Source organism: Colobus angolensis, unplaced genomic scaffold, assembly GCF_000951035.1.
Source record: "Colobus angolensis palliatus isolate OR3802 unplaced genomic scaffold, Cang.pa_1.0 Scaffold341, whole genome shotgun sequence".
Taxonomy (NCBI): Eukaryota; Metazoa; Chordata; class Mammalia; order Primates; family Cercopithecidae; genus Colobus; species Colobus angolensis.
The window spans coordinates 3,294,599-3,316,028 of record NW_012116722.1 but is presented as its reverse complement, the minus strand read 5'-3'; positions in this window follow the sequence as shown (position 1 = coordinate 3,316,028).

Below are 21,430 nucleotides of genomic sequence, written 5' to 3'. Positions count from 1 at the left end.
AAGGGCTGGGTGAAATAAGGCTGAGACCTGCTGGGCTGCATTCCCAGGCAGTTAGGCATTGTAAGTCACAGGATGAGGCAGGAGGTCAGCACAAGATACAGGTCGTAAAGACCTTCCTGATAAAACAGGTTGCGGTAAAGAAGCCAGCTAAAACCCACCGAAACCAAGATGCTAGTGAGAGTGGCCTCCGGCCATCCTCACGGCTACACTCCCACCAGCGCCCTGACAGTTTATAAATGCCATGGCAACAACAGGAAGTTACCCTGTAAGGTCTAAGAAGGGGAGGCATGAATAATCCACCCCTTGTTTAGCATACATCAAGAAATAACCATAAAAATGGGCAACCAGCAGCCCTCAGGGCTGCTCTGCCTATGAAGTAGCCATTCTTTTATTCTTTCACTTTCCTAATAAACTTGCTTTCAGTTTACAGACTTGCCCTGAATTCTTTCTTGCCCAAGACTCAAGAACTCTCGCTTGGGGACTGGATCCAGACCCCTTTCCGGTAACAGCAACACTCCTGTTACTTTACCAAGGAATTATAAGTAAACATTTCTATGTTACCAAGACTGACAAAGTTCAAAAATAATAATGCTGATAATACAGCTGTTTGTGGTAAAAATATGTGGAAAATATGTTGGCCAGGCAGGTCTGAACTCCTGACCTCAGGTGATCCGCCTGCCTTGGCCTCCCAACGCGTTGGGATCACAGGCATGAGCCACCGCACCCGGCCCTAGTTTAGTCTTTGTGTTGACAAAGCACAAAGATGAAACCATTTGCCATGCACCTCCTCCACCACACCTGGACCTGCTCTAACCTCCTCTCTGCCCTGGTCTGAGCCTTGGATCCCATCACCTTGGCTCCCCTGCCTTGGTTTCTTCTTAGATAGTATCAGTGGCAGGCTCCATCAGGAGAAGGGAGGGCAGGAGGAAAGAGAATTGAGGTGGAGGACAGAGGATGCCAGGGTGTCCTGTCCCCCATGCACCCTCTCAGCTTTGAGCCTTGCTTCTGGCAGTGACTCTGTGACTCCCGCTTCTGGTAGAGACCTCTCTATGGCTCCAGGCCTCACTGGACTCCATTTCCTCTTTCCTTTCTTCCGATGTAGGGGAGGTAGCAGCTTCCTGCCATTGCTCCTCTCTGGGTCTCCATCATCCGGTTACTCCTTTCACCCTGTGCACCTGTGTGATTAAATGCTCTTCATCTAAACCACCTGAGTTGAATGATTTCTTCTGCTGGGATCTTGATACAGTTCCTTTTGTTTGTTTTTCTTTTAATCCAGTCTGATTTTCCCCCTGTGTACCTGAACATATATTATTTGAGATGGAGGCTGTCGCCTGGACTCTCGGGGGGACACTCTGACTTGTTTCGTTTATTTAGCCTGGAGTGTGTACTTGCTAATCCAGGTACCAGAAGACATATGTACAGTGACCTTAGTTTTCCAATTAAGTGGACCAAAAGGAAATTTCTAAATTGCTAATTCACTTCTTTGAAAAGCCTTACAAAAACAATATAAATTATTTAACAATTAATGATACACTGAAAAAAAAAAAAAGCCTCTTCTTCATTGTTACAAATTCTGTGAAATGAGGAGAATCCCAGAACATCTGTGTTGTATGTTGTGGAAACTATGGGATAGGCATTAAGGCTGGGAAGAAGAGGGGGACCCAAACCACTGAGGACAGGAAAGTAGTCAGGGTTTGATCAGAGAGTGCAAAGTGATACAGAATAAAGATTCCTTTTTATTTCTTTTCATGGTCCAGTAAGTCCTCACTTAACATTGTTGGTAGGTTCTTGGAAACTGTTGAGTTTAACCAGGATGACAAAACAAAACCAATTTTCCCATAGGCTAATTGATATAAACAAAAGCGAAGTTCCTATGGCATATTCGTGGTCAAAAAAACATTATCAAACTTCAAAACAAAGACCAAAATACAACATATATATATATATATATATATATATATATATGACAGGTATGTTAATCTGCCTAACTGTAGTAATCCCTTAACTTCAATCTGTACAGTCATGCACTGTGTAATGATGTCTCAGTCAATGAGGGACAGCGTACATGACGGTGGGCCTGCAAGATTATAATGGAGCAGAAAATTTTCTAATCCCTCATGGCCATCTTAACATTGTAGCAACACGTTACTCATGTGTTTATAGTGATGCTGGTGTAATGTGTTTATAGTGATGCTAATACATAAATATATATATTTATATGTACATATATAATACATACACATATATTTACATATGTATATATAAAATACATACATACATATTTATATATATTTATACATATATACACATATATTTATATATGTATGTATATACATACATATATACATATATTAGTCCATTCTCAAACTGCTATAAAGAAATACTTGAGACTGGGTATTTTATCTTTTTTTTTCTGAGATGGAATCTCGCTCTGTTGCCCAGGCTGGAGTGCAGTGGCATGATCTCGGCTCACTGCAATCTCCACCTCCTAGGTTCAAGCAATTGTCCTGCCTCAGCCTCCCGAGAAGCTGGGATTACAGGCACACACCACCATGCCCTGCTAATTTTTGTATTTTTAGTAGCGATGGGGTTCCACCATATTGGTCAGGCTGGTCTTGAACTCCCGACCTCAGGTGAAACATCTAACTCGGCCTCCCAAAGTGCTAGGATTACAGGCCTGAGCCACTGTGCTTGGCTGACACTGAGCAATTTATAAAGAAAAGAGGTGTAGGACTGGGCGCGGTGGCTCACACCTGTAATCCCAACACTTTGGGAGGCCAAGGTGGGCAGATCACGAGGTCAGGAGTTCGAGACCAGCCTGACCAACATGGTGAAACTCCATCTCTACTAAAAATACAAAAATTAGCCAGGCATGGTGGCACATGCCTGTAATCTCAGTTACTCAGGAGGTTGAGGCAACATAATCACTTGAACCCAGGAGCTGGAGGTTGCAGTGAGCCAAGATTGCACCACTGAGCTCCAGCCTGGGCAACAGAACAAGACTCTGTCACAAAAAGAAAGAAAAAAGAAAAGAAAAGAAAGGAAAGAAAAAGAAGAAAAGAAAAGAAAAGAAAAGAAAAGGAGGTGTAATTGACTCATAGCGCCTCATGGCTGGGGAGGCCTCAGGAAACTCACAATCACGGCGGAAGGCACCTCTTCACAGCGTGGCAGGAGAGAGAATGAGTGCCAGCAGGAGAAATGCCAGATGCTTATAAAACCCTCAGATCTCCTGAGACTCACTCATTATCAAGAGAATAGCATGGGAGAACTGCCCGCATGATTCAATTACCTCCACCTGGTCTTGCCCTTGACACGTGGGGATTATTACAATTCAAGGTGAGATTTGGGTGGGGCCACAGAGCCAAACCATATCGGGGGAGCCAAACCACATCTCTGTATCTCTGTCTGTCTATCTATCTATCTATCTATCTATCTATCTATCTATCTATCTATCTATCTATCTATCTATCTATCTATCTATATGTCTGTCTATCTATCTATCTATCTATCTATCCATCCATCCATCTATCTGCATACTTTCTGAGACAGGGTCTCACCCCGGCTGGAGTGCGGTGGTGCAATCACAGCTCACTGCCATCTCAGCCTCCTGGGCTCAAGCAATCCTCCCACCCCAGTCCCCCAACTAGCTGGGACTACAGGTGGGAGCCACCGTGCCTGGCCTGTAACCTTTATACTTTATAAGCTTTTAAATTTTTTTCAACTTTTTGACTCTTATAAGATTTACCTTAAAACAAAAGCACATTGTACTATTATACAGAAATATTTTCTTTATATCCTTATTTTATAAGCTTTTTTCTGTTCAATTTTCTTTAAACTTTTGGGGTTTTTTGTTGTTGTTGTTGTTAAAAACCAAGACACAAATACACATGAGCCTAGGTCTACACAGTGCCAGGATCATCAATATCACTGTCTTCCACCTCCATGTCTTATCCCACTGGAAGGTCTTCAGAGGTAATACTACGCATGGAACTGTCATCTTCTGTGACAACAATGCCTTCTTCTGGAACACGTCCTGAAGAACTGCCTAGGGCTGCTTTACAGTTCACTTTTTTTCACTAAGTAGGAGTATACTCTAAAATAGTGGTCCCCAACCTTTTTGGCACCAGGGACCAGTTTCATGGAAAACAAATTTTCCACTAATGGGGGTAGGGTGGATGGGAGTGGGGGATGAAACTGTTCCACCTGAGATCATCAGGCATGAGATTCTCATAAGGAGTGCATATCTCTAGATCCTTCGCGTGTGCAGTTCACAATAGGGTTTTCATTTCTGTGAGACTCTAATGCCACTGATCTGACAGAAAGTGGAGCTCAGGCAGTAATGCTCACTGGCTACTCACCTCCTGCTGTGCAGCCTGGTTCCTAACATGCCAGGGACTGGTACCAGTCTGTGGCCTGGTGGCTGGGGACTCCTGTCTAAAACAACAATACAAACTATAGTATAGTATAGTATAGTATAGTATAGTATAGTATAGTATAGTATAGTATAGTATAGTATAGTATAGTATAGTAAATACATATACCGGTAACATAGTTGTTTATTATCATTATCAAGTACTATGTACTGCACATAATTGTATGTGCTAGACTTTGATACCTGGCAGAGTAGTAGGTTTGTGTACACCAGCATCGCTACAAACACATGAGTAATGTGTTGCTACAGTGTTGAGACTGCTATGAGGTCACTGGGTATTAGAAAATTTTCTGCTCTCTTATAATCTTATGGAGCCACTGTCAGGTATGCTGTCCTCTGTCGACTGAGACATTGTTAGCAGTACATGACTGTACAGATTGAAGTGAAGTTATTACCACAGTTAGGCAGATTAACATACCTATCATCTTGTCCCTTTTTTGGTGGTAAGAGTACCTAAAATCTACTCTTTTGGCAAGTTGCCAGTATGTAATATTATTAACTATAGTCTTCATGTTATTTATTAGATCTCTAGACTTACTCATTTTACCTAACTGTAACTTTGCATTCTTTGACCTCTATTTTCTCACTCCCCTGACAACCCCTTACTACTGATAACCACCTTTCTGCTCTGTTTCTATGTATTTGATTTTTTTAAAAATATCCACAGCCAAGTGAGATCATGCAATTTTTTCTTTCCATGTTTGCCTTATTTCACTTAGCATAACATCCTCCAGTTTCATCCATGTTGTGGCAAGTGGCAAGATCTATTTCTTTTTTATGGCTGAATAATATTTGATTGTAGTGTGTGTGTGTGTGTGTGTGTGTCTGTTGCATGTGCGCACATACCTCACAATTTCTTTTTCCACTCATCTATCAGTGGACTGTTGTTTCCATATCTTGGTTATTGTGAATAATGCTGCAAGGAACATGAGAGTGCAAATGTCTTTATGAGTTGGTGATTTCATTTCCTTTGGGTATATGCCCAGAAGAGGGATAGCTAAGTCATATATGGTAGTCCCATTTTTAACTTCTTCAGGAACCTCCATAATATTTTCCATCTTGGCTCCACCATTCTACATTCCCACCAATAGTGTGCAAAGTTCTCTTTGGTCTGCACCCTTGCCAACACTTGTTCAGAACAAAGGATTTATTAAAGGGATAGTCATGACACAACTGTGGGAGTTGGTGGAGGTGAGCAAGGACAAATGAGATGTCAAGGACAAACTAGGGCCAATGAAGTCAACTGGAATGCATGAGGATGTTCTGTCTTCATTAAATCTTGTGAGAATTTTTCCAGTGGTTAGTGCTAAACCTGGAACTGTACATAGAAGGGAAACCTGGGAAACAGCTCCAGTTTAGCTAAGTTGATGCAGTACAAAGCCACTCCACTGCTATTTTGAGCAGTGTAAGCCTGTTTGAGGAGATGACAAATAGATCCAACAGGCAGTGCTCATTAGTAAGACACTCTTCAGATAGTGTGTCAGGAAACTGAGAACAATATCTAAGACATGTGTCTGTCATGAGTTCAGATGTGGCTGGAGGATGGTGGGGCCCACTATGGCCAAAGTGCATCCCAGAGGAACAAGTGACAGGTCTCCTTGACACTATCACCTGCATCCTTCCTACTATAAAGATACCATATTGTTAGTAAAGAAGAGCCCCTTCTTTTCAGCCACATGGAAAATCTGGAGGAATTCACTCTGAGGGGAGACTATTGCCATGCAGGTGCATTGAAGATGGAGACTGGAGTCAGTGGGCATGAATTAAAATAATAATGATGATGATGATAACAATACCATCTATAAATGCTTAGAGACAGAAAGTGAGTATAATAATGGTCTTGACGATGAATTCAGGGCTAGATGTTGAAGAAAAAAGTGAAAAGGAGAAAGGAAAATGAGGAACTCTCACGTGAGCAAAATGACTTGAGTCACAGTCTGGAGGCAACAAATAGCTTACATAATATAGCTTTGTATGGATATTACAGATTTTGTTTGTCCATTAATAGCTGATAAAACTTTGGGTTGCTACTACTTTTTGCCTATTATGAATAATGCTGCATGAACTTTCATCCACAAGTGTTTGTAAACATAAATGTTTGGCTGGGTGCAGTGGCTCACGCCTATAATCCCAGAGGCTGAGGTAGGTGGATTGCTTGGGCCCAGCAGTTTGAGCTCAGCCTGGGCAAATAACAAGACCCCCATCTCTACAAAAAAATCCAGAAATTAGCTGGGTGTGGTGGTGCACACCTGTGGTCCTAGCTACTTGGGAGACTGAGATGGAAGGTTTGCTTGAGTCTGGGAGGTCGAGGCTACAGTGAGCTATGACAGCACCACTGCGCTCCAGCCTGGGCAACAGAGCAAGACTGTGTCCCAAAATAAATAAATAAATAAATATTAAAGACATAAATGTTTCAATTTTCTTGGATACATTTGTAGGAGTAAAATTGCTGGGTCATATGGTAACCTTACGTTTAACCCTTCAAGAAAGTTCCAAACTGTTTTTCAAAATGTCTGCACCATTTTACAATTTCACCAGCAATGAATGAGGTCTCTAATTTCTCCAGTTCTTGCCTACACTTGTTATTTATTGCCTGTCACTTTTTATTTTTGCTCTCTTCGTGGGTGTGATTTTGATTTGCGTTTACCCGATGACTAATGATGTTAAACATGCTTTTATATGCTTGTTGGTCATTTGATATTTTCTTTGGAGAAATGTTTATTTAAATCCCTTGCCTATTTTGAAAAATCGAATTGTCTTTTTGTTATTAGGTGGCAAGAGTTGTTTATATGTTCGGGATACAAGTGTCTTATCAGATAGATTATTTGCAAATATTTTCACCCATTCTGTGTGTTGTCTTTTCACTCATTCTGTGTGTTGTCTTTTCACTTTCTTGATAGTGTCCTTTGAAGCACGAAAATTTTAAATTTTAACAAAGCCAAATTTATCCAGTTCTTTTGTCCTTATGCTTTTGGTGTTCTATCAAAGAAACTTTGCCTAGCCCAAGATTGCAAATATTTACTCCTATATTTTCTTCTAAGAGTTTAACAATTTTATCTCTTACATTTGGTTCTATAATCTATTTTGATTTAAGTTTTGTTCATGATGTGAAGTAGGGATCCTTTTCTTCTGTGTGTGGGTATCCAAAAACATTTTATTCACAAATTGCAGCATCCCTTTCCACTATTTTGCCCTCTTTTTTCTTTCTTTCTTTTTTTTTTTTTTTTTTACTTAATGTATCCATATATATTTGGGCTGGCTCATTTTTAATGGTTGCATGCAATTCCATTTTATGGATGTACCAAATTTATTTGACTTGTACTCTATTGAGAAACTTTTAGATTATTTCTAATATTTTGCTACTATTAAATATGCTGCAATAGTTGTGTATATGTGCTGTTTCCCACTTATCTATAGATGAATTTCTAGAAATGGATCAAATGAGTCAAATGGTAGAGACACATCATTTTGAAAGATAATGACAAGTTGCCCTCCATAGAGTTAGTATCAGTTTACACGGACATAGTAGGTTCCTGATCAGTAAGGTGACTTGACAAAGAGTGTATGCAGTTAGATTATTTTAGACTGCAGGACTGCAGGTGGGGCTCTTAAGAAGTCTGCTGCAGTAATGCAGGCAAGGGATGGTGATCAACTGCGCTGATGTGTGGCTTTGGAAATAGAAAAAGGGGGTAGGAAGAACAGAATCAGTAATCAAATATAAATAAATAAGCTGGGCATGGTGACTCATGCCTGTAATTTCAGCTATTCAGGAGGCTGAGAAGGGAGGATCACTTAAGGTCAGGTGTTCTGAGACCAGCCTGAGCAACATAGCAAGACCCCATTTCTGAAAATAAATAAAATAGAAGATTTCTGGTTTATCTTTAATATATATGTGTATGCGTTATCTAGTGACTGGCAAAAACTGAATGGGAGTCTTATATTTAGCAGAGGAGACAGACAATAGCAAGTAAACAGATATATACCAGGCTATGATAAGGACTATAAAGGAATAGTGTAATGTAAAGAAGAGGCAGAATGAGCAGGAGATCTGATATTTCCTGGAGGGTGGTCAGAGAAGGCCTCTTTGATCAGCGGTAATCGATCAGAAATCTGAAGGAAATGAGACAGCAAGGCACGTGAGTGGAGCACAAGGGCCCTAAGCAGTGGAGCAGGTCTGGCTTGTCCGAAGGCCAGCCAAGGAGTCCACATAACTGGAAAAGAGTGACCAAGGATGAGGGAAGCCAGTGGTACATGACCCTAGAGGCCACTGTGGTCAGATCCTCTAAAGCCTTGTAGGGCCTTTTAAGGGCTTTGGTTTATAATCTGGATGAGATGGAGGGTTTTGAGTAGAAGAGTGATTTGTGTTCTACAGAAACGGTTCTGGTTGCTGAGTGAAGAATGGATGTACAAGTCTGGAGTGAAAGAAGGGGACCAAGTAGACAGGCCATTGCAATAATCCAGACAGGGCATGGTGGGGCTCGGACAGAGGGAGAATGGTGGAGGTGGTGACTTGGTCAGTTTCCGGATATATTCAGAAGCTAATCTCTATGTAAGTTTGGAGGTTTAGCTTCTATTTTCAGCTCATCCAAATGAATTGCCTGATGACGGGCAGACCACTCCATTGCTTGTGCTTATTTTCCTGACCTGTCAAATAAGACCAAGAATTCCTTGTTGGAAATCACTTGGATACTTACTTGAAATCCCCACACACATGCTGTCACTCTATATTCATTGTCATGAAAAAGGCAGTCTTTCCAACAGCAGCACTGGTATCGTTTTTATGGCAAAACACTCCTTCCTCTGGCAATGCTTTCCATCTTGAACTTGACTTCAAATGTGTGCTCTGGGAAGGCAGTGGCTGTGTGCATGCATGCAACAATGTTTTTCTTAAGATTTTGAATTATAAGCCAACCTGTAATTTTCAAAGCATGATTAGAGAGAGAATTGAAATTGGTATTCATGTTTATCCAGGAGGTCATTTATTTATTGATTTATTTAGAGACGGAGTCTCACTCTGTTGCCCAGTCTGGAGTGCAGCAGCATGATCTCGGCTCACTGCAACCTCCACCTCCTGGGTTCAAGCAATCCTTCTGACTCAGCCTCCCAAGTAGCTGGGATTACAGGCACCCGCCATGACGCCTGGCTGATTTTTGTTTTTTTAGTAGAGACAGTGTTTCACTGTGTTGGCCAGGCTTGTTGCAAACTCCTGACCTCAGGTGATCTGCCTACCTTGGCCCCCCAAAATGCTGGAATTACACATGTAAGCCACTACGCCCGGCCTGAGGTCCTTATTTATTTACTGCATATCCGTCAAATTTAAATTCCATTCTGACTAACATTGCTTGAGCACCTACTATTTGTAGACCTTTTTTTTTTTTTCTTGAGATGGAGTTTTGCTCTTGTTGCCCAGGCTGGCGCGCACTGGTGCGATTTTGGCTCACTGCAACCTCTGCCTCCTGGGTTCAAGTGATTCTCCTGCCTCAGCCCCCCAAGTAGCTGGGATTGCAGATCCGCACCACCACAATGGCTAATTTTTGTATTTTTAGTAGAGACAGGGTTTCACCATGCTGGTCAGGAGGTCTTGAACTCCTGACCTCAGGTGATCCACCTGCCTCGGCCTCCCAAAGCGGTGGGATTACAGGTGTGAGCCACCATGCCCTGCCTGCAGACCTTGAGTGATTAAAAAAATGAGTAAGGTAAGGTCCTGTCTTCAAAGAAGCTGTCCATCTATTTCGGGACATAGTTGAAAACAAAAACGACATCCCTTGGTTTTATGCCACAGGACAATCCTTGGGTGTGCTCTAGGAAGAAAGAAACAAAAAGAGAATCATTCTGAACCTCAGTCAGTTATGTTTCTTATTTTACCTTGATGATTAAAATAAGATATAGTCAACTTAGAAGATTTTGAAAGATTTTATCTCTGTCCACTCCTTGTAGTAAGTTATGTGACTGTCTGTTGTAACATACTTTCATCAATATTGATCATTAACAGCTTTTTTTAGTTTTAATGTGTGAAAAATGGTGACTGATTAGCCAGCCTTTATTCTACTAACACTGAAGTTAAATATTTTTTTATTTTTGTTTATTTTCCACATGTAATTTATCTTTTGAAATTGTGCATGTCCTTTTTACATTCAGCAGTTGGATTAAAAATCTTTCTTTCTTATAGATGTGTGCAGATAGCAGCTAGAGGAAGGATACTAATCCTGATGTTCCATACTCCAGCAAGTATTATTCTAGGAATCTTACTTATTCTTTAATTCTGTCTGTGATGTTTTTGATATATAGAAGCTCTACATTTTCATATGGTCTGGAAGATTTACCCATTGAGATGTTTCCATTATTAGATAATTTAGACAAACACAAGCATTCACTCATATCTTATTTGTGTGTATGTGGCTTGACTTTTTAAAAATGTAACTCTTTTTCTCCAGTTTATTATGACATATGGCAATGGGTAAAGAGCTAATTAAAAATTTTTCTTTTAAAATAGCTGTCTAGTTGTCATGTTAGCATTACAAAAATATCTATTTAGGTCTCTGTACACACTGAGGTTTGTTTTCTGGGCTATTTTGCGTTGTTGACCATCTGCCGATTCCTTGTTCCAATATCATATCTATTGTGCACCTGATACGCTTTAGGTGCCGTGTGAGGCACTAGGAAATAAAATGATCGGCCAAACAGATAGTGCCACACTCAGGAGGTTATAGTGTAGGAGATACAACAGACATTCATAGAGTAATAGTTTAAATGTGTCATTTAAGATTGTGATGTGAAAGGAACTATAAGAACATAGTATTTGGACCTAATCTTTTGGGGAGGGGTGGGTAAGGGGAAGGATGATTCCTAAGAAAATATTCATAAAGAAAGAAAATAAAAAATGTTTTTTTTTTTTGCATGAGATGTTCATGAAAATAGCATCTCTAATAGAAAAAATTAGAATAGAATTACAATATCTAACTATAAATATTAAAATTATTAAAATCTAAATTATCAGTATGTTATAAAAGGCAAATGTTTAATGAAGTGGGAAATGTTGGAAACAGGGCAGCAGATGCAGTTTATAGTATAGATGAGGAACACACACCTACAGTTAGAAAAATCTGAATACAACATAGTAAAATAATAGAGTGGTTTTACTGGGGCAGGGAGACTTTGGGTGGCATTCCCCCTGCTTTGGTCAATTTACTAAATGTTCTTTACTGATTATTTCTTTTAAATAAGTATGTTCTTTTCCTCCTTCCTCCTTCTAGAACAGCTCATGAAAATAAAAAATATATATATACTGCTATCATGGATTCGTTTCTTAAAGACAATTTGCAAACTAGGGGAGTTTTTAAAAAGCCTATCATTGTATATAAATATTAACAAATCTAGCCGGGCGCGGTGACTCACGCCTGTAATCCCAGCACTTTGGGAGGCCGAGGAGGGCAGATCACAAGGTCAGGAGATCGAGACCATCCTGGCTAACACGGTGAAACCCCGTCCCTACTAAAAAAAAAAAAAAAAAATTAGCCGGGCGTGATGGCTGGTGCCTGTAGTCCCAGCTACTCGGGAGGCTGAGGCGGGAGAATGGCCTGAACCCTGGAGGCGGAGCTTGCAGTGAGCCAAGATCGTGCCGCTGCACTCCAGCCTGGGCGGCAGAGTGAGACTCCATCTCAAAAAAAGAAAAAAAAAAAAAAATCTATAGACCTGAATGGAGCCTCAATAGTATACAACCCTAATAATTACCCAGTTCAGGTATGAATTTACATTTCAAAAACCCCGAAATGCTGGCACAATTCAGATGGTCAATGATGCTTTGGAATATTTTCTAAGAAAGATTTAGTGATAAAATATAATATTCCAGGTTGGCTTTTTTTTTTTTTTTTTTTTTTTTTTTTTTGAGACAGAGTCTCACTCTGTCGCCCAAGCTGGAGTGCAGTGGCATGATCTTGGCTCATTGCAACTTCTGCTTCTCAGGTTCAAGTGATTCTTGTGCCTCATCCTCCCGAGTAGCTGGGATTACAGATGTGCACCACCATGCCCACCTAACTTTTGAATTTTTAGTAGAGACAGGCTTTCACCATGTTGACCAAGCTGGTCTTGAACTCCTGACCTCGTTATCTGCCCACCTTAGCCTCCCAAAGTGCTGGGATTACAGGTGTGAGCCACTGCACCTGGTCAGAATATTCCAGAAATCGAATAATCCCAGTAGACTTATATCATAGTCCTTTGTTATATTCACTGAGATCCCCCTGAGTTCAAGGACTTACAACCTCTTACTGTGTACTTGCTAGCTGAAAATTCTTCTAGGTTGAGGTGGCAGTTTTGTAGGCTGGTAACACGGCTGCTGAGCCCCTCTTCATGGGGGTGTCATGCATATTACCCTGAAAGAGGAGCCCACAGCACACATGAGAGGGAGCTACATTAACATGGCGAGGCCAGAATGTCAGGAAAGTAGCAACTGCAGAGACTAGAAGATGTACAAAAATTCAAAGCCCTAACGCGTCAGTAAGTTTTAATAGTTAAAATCTGGCTGAGGCAGGAGACTCGCTTGAACCCAGGAGGCGGAGGTTGCAGTGAACCGAGATCTCGCCACTGCACTCCTGCCTGGGTGACAGAGAGAGACTCCGTCTCAAAAAGAAGTGATCCATCACGCTCCTGTCTACTTTTCTCTGTATTTTTTTTTTTTAACTTTCAAAATTTCATAAAAGCTTATGAAAGTTAGTTTTGGTCTGCGGGTCCCTTCTTAAAGGTGAAACATAACCTATCCCATCCATGAAAAAATAAATTCATCAAAATGGAGAAGAAAGATAGCATCATTTGCCTGGACTCTTATGAGGACCAAAAAGCACCCAAAATAATTCCTAAAGAAACTTGACACTGTCATTATAAACAAGACTGGGAGAAAGGGACCAGCCACAAATGTGAATGGTGATGTTCAAGGGCCATGTTTTGCATTCAGGCTAGATACACTATCAGTCCTAGATTTGGTTGCTGTATCAGTTAACAGCCCAGCCTTAAATAGCTAGCACATTCAGACTGGGTAATTGAAGGAAAGTTTTATAGAAGGGACAACAGAGTTGCATGATGGGTCACTTTACCATCCCTAAGCCTGAAGGGAGGAGAGAAAGGAGCAGTTGCCAAAACTGAGAGATGAGAGAGAAAGAGAACTTGAGCTGTTCTCTGGAGAGATCAGTTTGACAGGAGCCAGGGCTGTGGGTGGAGCAGGGAGGGAGCTGAGAGCCAGGGAACAGATACCTCCTCCCCTCTCTCCTCCCTCTCTCTGATTTCTGGGCACTACTTCCCATGGTCTGAAGCCAACTGCAAAGCCAGAAAGCAAGAGGGCCTGTGGATGGAGCTGACCTCTTGGGTCACACAGAAGGGTGGAACAGGGTGGAGAGTGGGTTTGGTGAACAACCAGATCAACAGGTCAACTGCTTTTCAGAACAAAGAATAGAAATAATGTGGGCTCTGTCTTCTGGGAAGTAATGGCTCCTGAAGCAGGACTTTAAAAAACTGGAAATAGAGGAAAAGATTCTTCTTAAATGTGAAAATTAAAATGAAAAGTGTATGTTTGTCTATAAAGTCTCTATTTTTCTGCAGACACACCCATACGAACCCAGACACACATATCACACACAAATGGCTAGTCCATATATATTCCCCTACCTATAGAATTAATGGGACAGTGATTAATACACTCAGGAAACTCACTATCAGACAATAGGTGGCTACGTCTAGGCCCAGTTCCTGCCCCTAAATCATTTTCATGATAACATGAGAACTTTTGGAAAACAAAAGGACAATTTTTGCATTAACAATTTATCATCAACTGTCTTGGAAAATATGTCCAACACAGTTATAATACAAACTACCTCTGAACCTATTCTCTAATCCAGTGTCATCCAGGTGATCTGCGGATTTGTGTAAAATCATTCAGCCCAGGCGCCTTAGGATGCTAATAGTACCTTATTAGGCAGCTGCAATATCAGCCAGATAAAATCCATAAGGCCACCTTGCTTTTATTTAGCACCTTACAATTTCCAAAAGAATTTAACAGGGCACAGGTACAAATTGTATTCCCTTGCCATTTTAGGAGATAGAGATAAGATGGCCTAATTTGTTTATCTAACCCATTGCTTAACGTAAGTGTCCAGCTTATAGTTGAATAAATAATTGTTAAGTTGAATTGACCTAAAAAGTCCCTGAAGAAAGAGGAAAACTGGAAAGTTGAGCATGTGAGGCTTTGGTTTCTTCTCTCTGGTGAAATATTTGTTAAAAAAACAAGTGGGAATTAGATTTCATGAGCTAGATCCATACATGAAAAGTCAGCAAGAATCGGCCTCTGATTCTGTGGCATACAGAATAGTGGGCTCTGGGATAATGATGACCCTTGGGGTGTGAATAGGGACTGAAGGGATGTGACTGGGGGACTTCTGGGATTCTGCTCATATTCTTTCTTGTTTCCAGTGCTGATTATACAAGTACATTCAGTTTTTGAAAATTTAGGGAGCTGTAAACTCACGTGCACTTTTCTGTGTGTGTACTAGACATTAAAAATGTTTATACACTAGCAACCTTCTATAGTAATCCAGCTTCGAATTATAGCACCTCTGGAGCAAAGAACCTCAAGTTGTGTTTAATCTTGAAAATTAATTAATTTACAAAGAGGGAGGGCTTTGGAGTGAATGGTTTGGGTTGGAAGCTTGGCCCTGCCACTTGCTAACTGGGAGATCACAGCTGTGTTACTTAACATCTCTATGGTTTTGTTTTCTCATCTATAAAATGGGCAAATAATAATAGCTACAGAATTGAGGTGTTGAGAGGATCAAGCAAGGTAACCCAGGTGAGGTGCTTAGCACACGGTCTTGCACATGGCCAGCTCTCAATAAATGATGCCTAGGTCTCTTATAATTATTGGTGGATACAAATCTCAGTTGTCAAATTCTGCTGTGCAAGAAATTCAACTTTCTTTATGTTTCTATACCTGATCTTAGTTTTTTTTAAGTCCTTATTTTTAGGGGTAGCAGAAACTTAAGTTCTGTCATTTCAGATTTCCTATTATGAGATTAATTCTAACTTTCAGGAGGCTCCTCATGTTCCACGCTGTATCTGCCGAACTGTATTATTCCTGTCTGATCCTGGGTGGCCACCCACACAGATTCCAACAGCCAGGCTCCTTCCTGTTCTCCAGACTACTCCCATGACTCCGTGGGGGACATGGAATGGTTGTAATGCTCCTGCTCGTTACCCAGGTGAGGGTGCTATATGGGGCTGTTTCAGGCTGTCTGTCTAGATGTGTGCACACTTTCCACTCTGGGATCTTAAAGTCCACCAACACTCCATCTGAAAAAATGGTTTTTCTTCCCCCTGTCCCATCCCCTAGCCCATTTTCCCTCAACCAATGAGGAGAGCAAGATAGGGGACCCCTGTATTACTTAACAGAATGACTAAGCTGGTATAACAAAGAGACTCCCAACCAGAGAGTTGAGATATCTTTGGTGTTATCACCTGCTCTGCCTGGACTGAAGGGCAAACTGCTTCATGAATTCGTTCAGGGAACCAGGTGCCTTTTATCTTATTACTCCACCATCCTTTAAAATGTTTCTTCTTCTCCATGGTCAAAGTCAAGCTGAGGCATATTCGTGCTCCAGATCACAGGTAGGAGAAAAGGGAATAAGTCCAGGCAAGTCCTTTCCTTTAAACAGATGAGACAGAAGTTGCACAAAACATTTCCACTGACAGTCTTTTGATGGGGACTTATCACATGACCTTACCTCTACTGACTTAACCAAGCATTCCTTCCAACTATGTTCATACTCTGCTTCTGGTAAATACCTGCTCCTCCATTGTGCTAGTGTTCTTGGTGCTGTTTACTTTCCATTTCAGCCGGCGTCCCAGGGCCACTTTCTCCTGGACTATCCCTTAATTGGCTTTGAGAGTGGAAGGATAACAGAAACTATGGAGGTAGAATCAATGGAGCTTGACAATTTATTATAAATACTTGGTGAAATAGAAGGAAGAGTGGAAAAATTTATTATTGTTGTTGTTTTAATTTTGAGTCTGAGGGTGATTTAGGATTTTCATGACATAAACCAACAATATGGGAAATCCTGGAAGAGGAGCAGATTTAATGAGAATAAAAATGATAATAGTGAAAATAATACCAATACTGAGCATAAATTATGTACTGAGAACTTTGAATGCATTACTCCATTCAGTCTTCGAAACAACACCTACTCACTTTTGTTTTCATAACTAAAGGATGAAGAACCTGGGGTTTAGAGAATTAAAGCAAATTGCCCAAGGCCATGTTGCTTGAAGCAGCAGAAGAGAGAGTTGACACTGACCGGGAAATCCAGCTGCACATAATCACTGTGCTATGCTGTGTCCCCTCTGAAGCTATGTTAAGAAGAGGAATCTGATCCTAGAATTAGTCATGACTAGTATCCGGGAAGCTGAGAAGATTCAAAGGCTCGGTGAGAGGATGGCTGAAGGTTTCTCAACAGCCAGGGCTAGAATCATCTGGAGGCATCTTGGCCCAATGTCTTAGTCCTTTGGGGCAGTTATAACAAAACACCATAAATGGGATGGCTTATAAACAACAGAAACTTATTTTTTCACAGCTCTGGAAGCTGAGAAGTCCAAGATCAAGGCGTTAGTAGGTTCAGTGTTTGGTGATTCCCACTTCCTCATAGATAGCCATCTTTTTGTTGTAACCTCATATGGCAGAATGGGTGAAGGGTCTCTCTGTGGCCTCTTCTTATAAAGACACTAATCCAGTTCATCAGGGCTCTGCTATCATGACCTGCTTGGCTTGCAAAAGCCCCTCCTCCAAATACTTCCACATTGAAGATTGATTACCTTTCAACATACGAATTTGGGAGGAATATATTCAGTTGATAGTACTCCCATTTCTTGTGGTTGATGTTGACTAGTGGCTGGGACCTCAGTGAGGCTGTCAACTGGTGTTCCCACATGTGGTCTCTCCATGTGGGCTGGGTTTCCTCACAGCATGGCAGCCTTAGAAGTTTTGGACATTTTACAAGGAAATTTAGGGAAAAGGTGTTTTATACAACACCTGCCTAACCAGTAAGACTAAGTTGCTACATCTTCCTAACCAGGAAGCTGCATCACTTTTTATGATTAGTATGGTGGTATTAAAATAGATCCATAAATGCCTTGATACTCTTCCTTCAAAAGGTGTACCCTAATTCTCCTTTCTCAGATGTGAACTGTACTTAGTGACTCATTTCTAACAAGTAGAATAATGCAGAAGTGATGATTTTTGATTTCCAAGATTAGAGTATAAAGGCATTATGGTTTCCTTCTTGCTCTGTCTTAGCCACTTGCTCTGGGAAAAGCCAGCTCCTGGGATATTCAAGCAACCCTATGAAGAGGACCCCAGGGCAAGGAACTGAGCCCCCTGTCATTAGCCAGCAACACACTGAAGACTTCTGCCAGAATCCATGTGAGCAAGCCATCTTGGAAGCCCATCTTCCTGCCTCAGTCAAGTCTTCAGATGACTGCAGCCCAGGCTTATATCTTGATTGACACCTTGTAAGAGGCTCTGAGACAATTGCCAGCTAAGCCATCACCCAAATCTTGACCCATAGAGACTGTGAGTAATAAACATTGATCACTTTAAGCCAGTAAGTTTTGGGGTAATTTATTGTGAAACAAGAGATAACTGATACACCTAGACTCAAGAAGTCATACAGCATCATTGGCTGCATTCTATTGGCTAAGAGTGAGTTTCTAAGGCCAGCCCAGATTCAAGAGAAGGAGACACTGATGTAACTACTCAATAGAATGAGTGTCAAAAAAATGTGCAGACATGGTTTGAATGACCACAAAATGTTAAGGTCATTATATAAGGTACCTTTAATATAGCTGGGGAGATAGCTCCAAATATATAGAAATGCAAGATTTTTGCCACTCATGAAACATAATTAAATAATTGTTCATGTAATTTCTTACTGAATTTCTATTATTCCACTAGGTTGTGATTTGCAGAGGATAGCAGGATTTGCAGATCTGTTTTGTTCATCTTTGTGTTTCAAGAGCAACAGATACTATATGCTCATGAGGTATCTGTTTAACAAATACATGTACAAACCTTAGTTGATCAGGAAACTATGAACATATATATCTGGCCCTGGAAGTTTCTGTTTTGTTTTGTTTTTAAATTGTTATCCCCAAATGAACTTCCTGAATAATGCTTGAAAATATATACCTCAACATTTTCATTTGTATAAGATTGTCTATTGTTTACTGCATTATGATAGTCTTAGTTTATGGTTTCTCAAAGAATAGTATGGGAAATGATTTTAGGAATTGCACAGATGAAGATTTTACATTTTAATGGTGATGTGATTATTTTATTGTGCATTAAAAAGTACAAAGAGGCCGGGTGCAGTGGCTCATGCCTGTAATTCCTGCACTTTGGGAGGTTGAGGTGGGTGAATCACTTGAGGCCAGGAATTCAAGACCAGCCTGGCCAACATGGTCAAACCCCTGTCTCTACTAAAAATACAAAAATTAACCGGGCATCTTGGTGCATGCCTGTAATCCAGCTACTCGGGAGGCCGAGGCACAAAAGTCGCTTGAACCCAGGAGGCAGAGGTTGCAGTGAACCAATATCATGCCACTACACTTCAGCTTGGGTGACGGAGTGATACTCTGTCTCAAAAAAAAAAAAAAAAAGTACAAAGAATACAAATTGTATTAAATATTAGGTAAATACAATAGGTAGCAAGAAGATATGGTAAGAATTACAAAAGTGATAACTGGATGACTCGAGTTGGATAAATATGGTTAGGTTCACCTTACAGAGCAAGACATATAATCTGTGGTGGAGATACTTCTATCTCTGGTTAAAGGGAAGGAAAAAACTGAAGCTTAGAGATATTTACATGGTGCTTTTTCCACCATGGTGGGTTTCATGTAATTCAAACAATCTGTTTCACATTCTGCTCTTTAGTTCCTCATAAACATATAGATCTGACAGTTGTACACAATCTCATCTGCCAACATATTTTACCTTTATGTCATCTCCCCAAATTTAAAGACTTCACAATTCTCATGCATTAATAACAACAGCAAAAGGCTTCATTTTAGTGGCTAAGACCAGAATTGTGACTTATTCAGTGTTTCTTGGATCTCTCTTACACCATTTAGGGATAGGGTTGTAAACCCATCTTTCTTAATCTAAATTTGCAGTTCTGTTGAGTTTTAAGTGAACCCACTAGACCTAAAGCCTCTTTCTTGAAGTTCATTTATGGGAGAGCAAGTGTATTAGTTTTCTATTGCTGCCATAACAAATAATCATGAATTTAGTTACTTAAAATAATACCAATTTCTTACCTTGCAGTTCTTTATGTTAGAAGTCCAGGTACAGCACAGCTCAGGTGGGCCATCTGTTTAGAGTCTCATAAGGCTGAAATCAATGTGTTGGCAGGGATGCAGTCCTTTCTGGAGGCCCAATCCACTTCCAAGCTCATTCGATTGTTGGCAGCATTCAGTTCTATGCAGTCATAGAACTGAGCTCCCTAGGTTTTCTTGTTTGTTTCTTTGTTTGTTTGTTTTACTAAAATAGAGACAGGATCTCACTAGGTTTCCCAGGCTGGATTCAGACTCCTGGGCTCAAGTGATCCTCCCATCTCAGCCTCATGAGTAGCTGGGATTAAACTGTGTGCCAACACACCTGGCTCAAGAGCTCCGTGTTCTTAGTTTGTAAAAGCTGCCTGCATTCCTTGGCCCTCTTCATCTTCATAGTCAGCATCTCGTGTTTTAAGCTTCTCTCAACTCCCCTTCTGCCTCATTTCTGCTTTCAAGTAGAGAAAATTCTCTGTTTTAAAGGGTTCATACGATTAGACTCGGTGAACCCCATATAATGCAAGATAATCTCCTTGTGTTAAGGTGAGCTGTACTCTTAATTACAGCTGTAAAGTCACTTGATGACAGTAACTTGATTAGCATTTGATTGAATAACCAGGGGACAGGAATTTTGGGAGGACATCTTTAAAATTCTGCTAACCACAGGGAATATCTCAAATAGTAGGATAAAAAGTGGCCAGGCGCGGTGGCTCATGCCTATAATCCCAGCACTTTGGGAGGCCGAGGTGGGTGGATCACGAGGTCAGGAGATGGAGACCATCCTGGCTAACACAGTGAAACCCCGTCTCTACTAAAAATACAAAAAATTAGCCAGGCATGGTGGTGGGCGCCTGTAGTCCCAGCTACTTGGGAGGCTGAGGCAGGAGAATGGCGTAAGCCCAAAACCCCAAAACCCAGGAGGCGGAGCTTGTGGTGAGCCGAGATCGTGCCACTGCACTCCAGTCTAAGCAACAGAGCAAGACTGTCTCAAAAAAAAAAAAAAAATTTTATGAACTAAAAAGGTTAATTAATTGCCCCACATACACCAAAAATTCAAGGTAACCCAAAGACAGGATAAATACTTCCCTTCAATAGAGGAAAGGTGTCAGATGAAAAGCATTTACTGGTCCATAGCAATTCTGAAACATCTTAGGCCAATGTGACCAAGTTTCCTTGTTCTGGAAATAGGTAACGTTTCTTGACTCAGCCCCAGTTCTGCTCCCTGGGAATAGTTCTCTAATCTATTTTTCCCCATGGCTATTGATTCTGCTTTTTGGGAGATCCTTTTGTTCTCATCACCTCCCTTGCTCATTTCTACAGGGGTACTATAAAACAGGTCATTTTTGGTGGCTGAGCTACATTCACCGCCTGTTTCCTACTTGGAGTTCCAAGAGTGGTTTTACATTTCAAATAATCCTCGTCTCTTTTAGTCCAGGCTCTAAGAGCTTTTGTCAATAAGCTGGAAACCTTTGTGGGTTTTGAAATACCCAAAGATTTTTAGATTTGACTCCAAAATTGGCTGGGTGTGGTAGTTCATGCCTGCAATCTCAGTACTTTGTGAGGATGAGGCGGTAAGATTGTTTGATGCCAGCAGTTCAAGACCAGCCTGGAGAACACAGCAAGACCCTGTCTCAA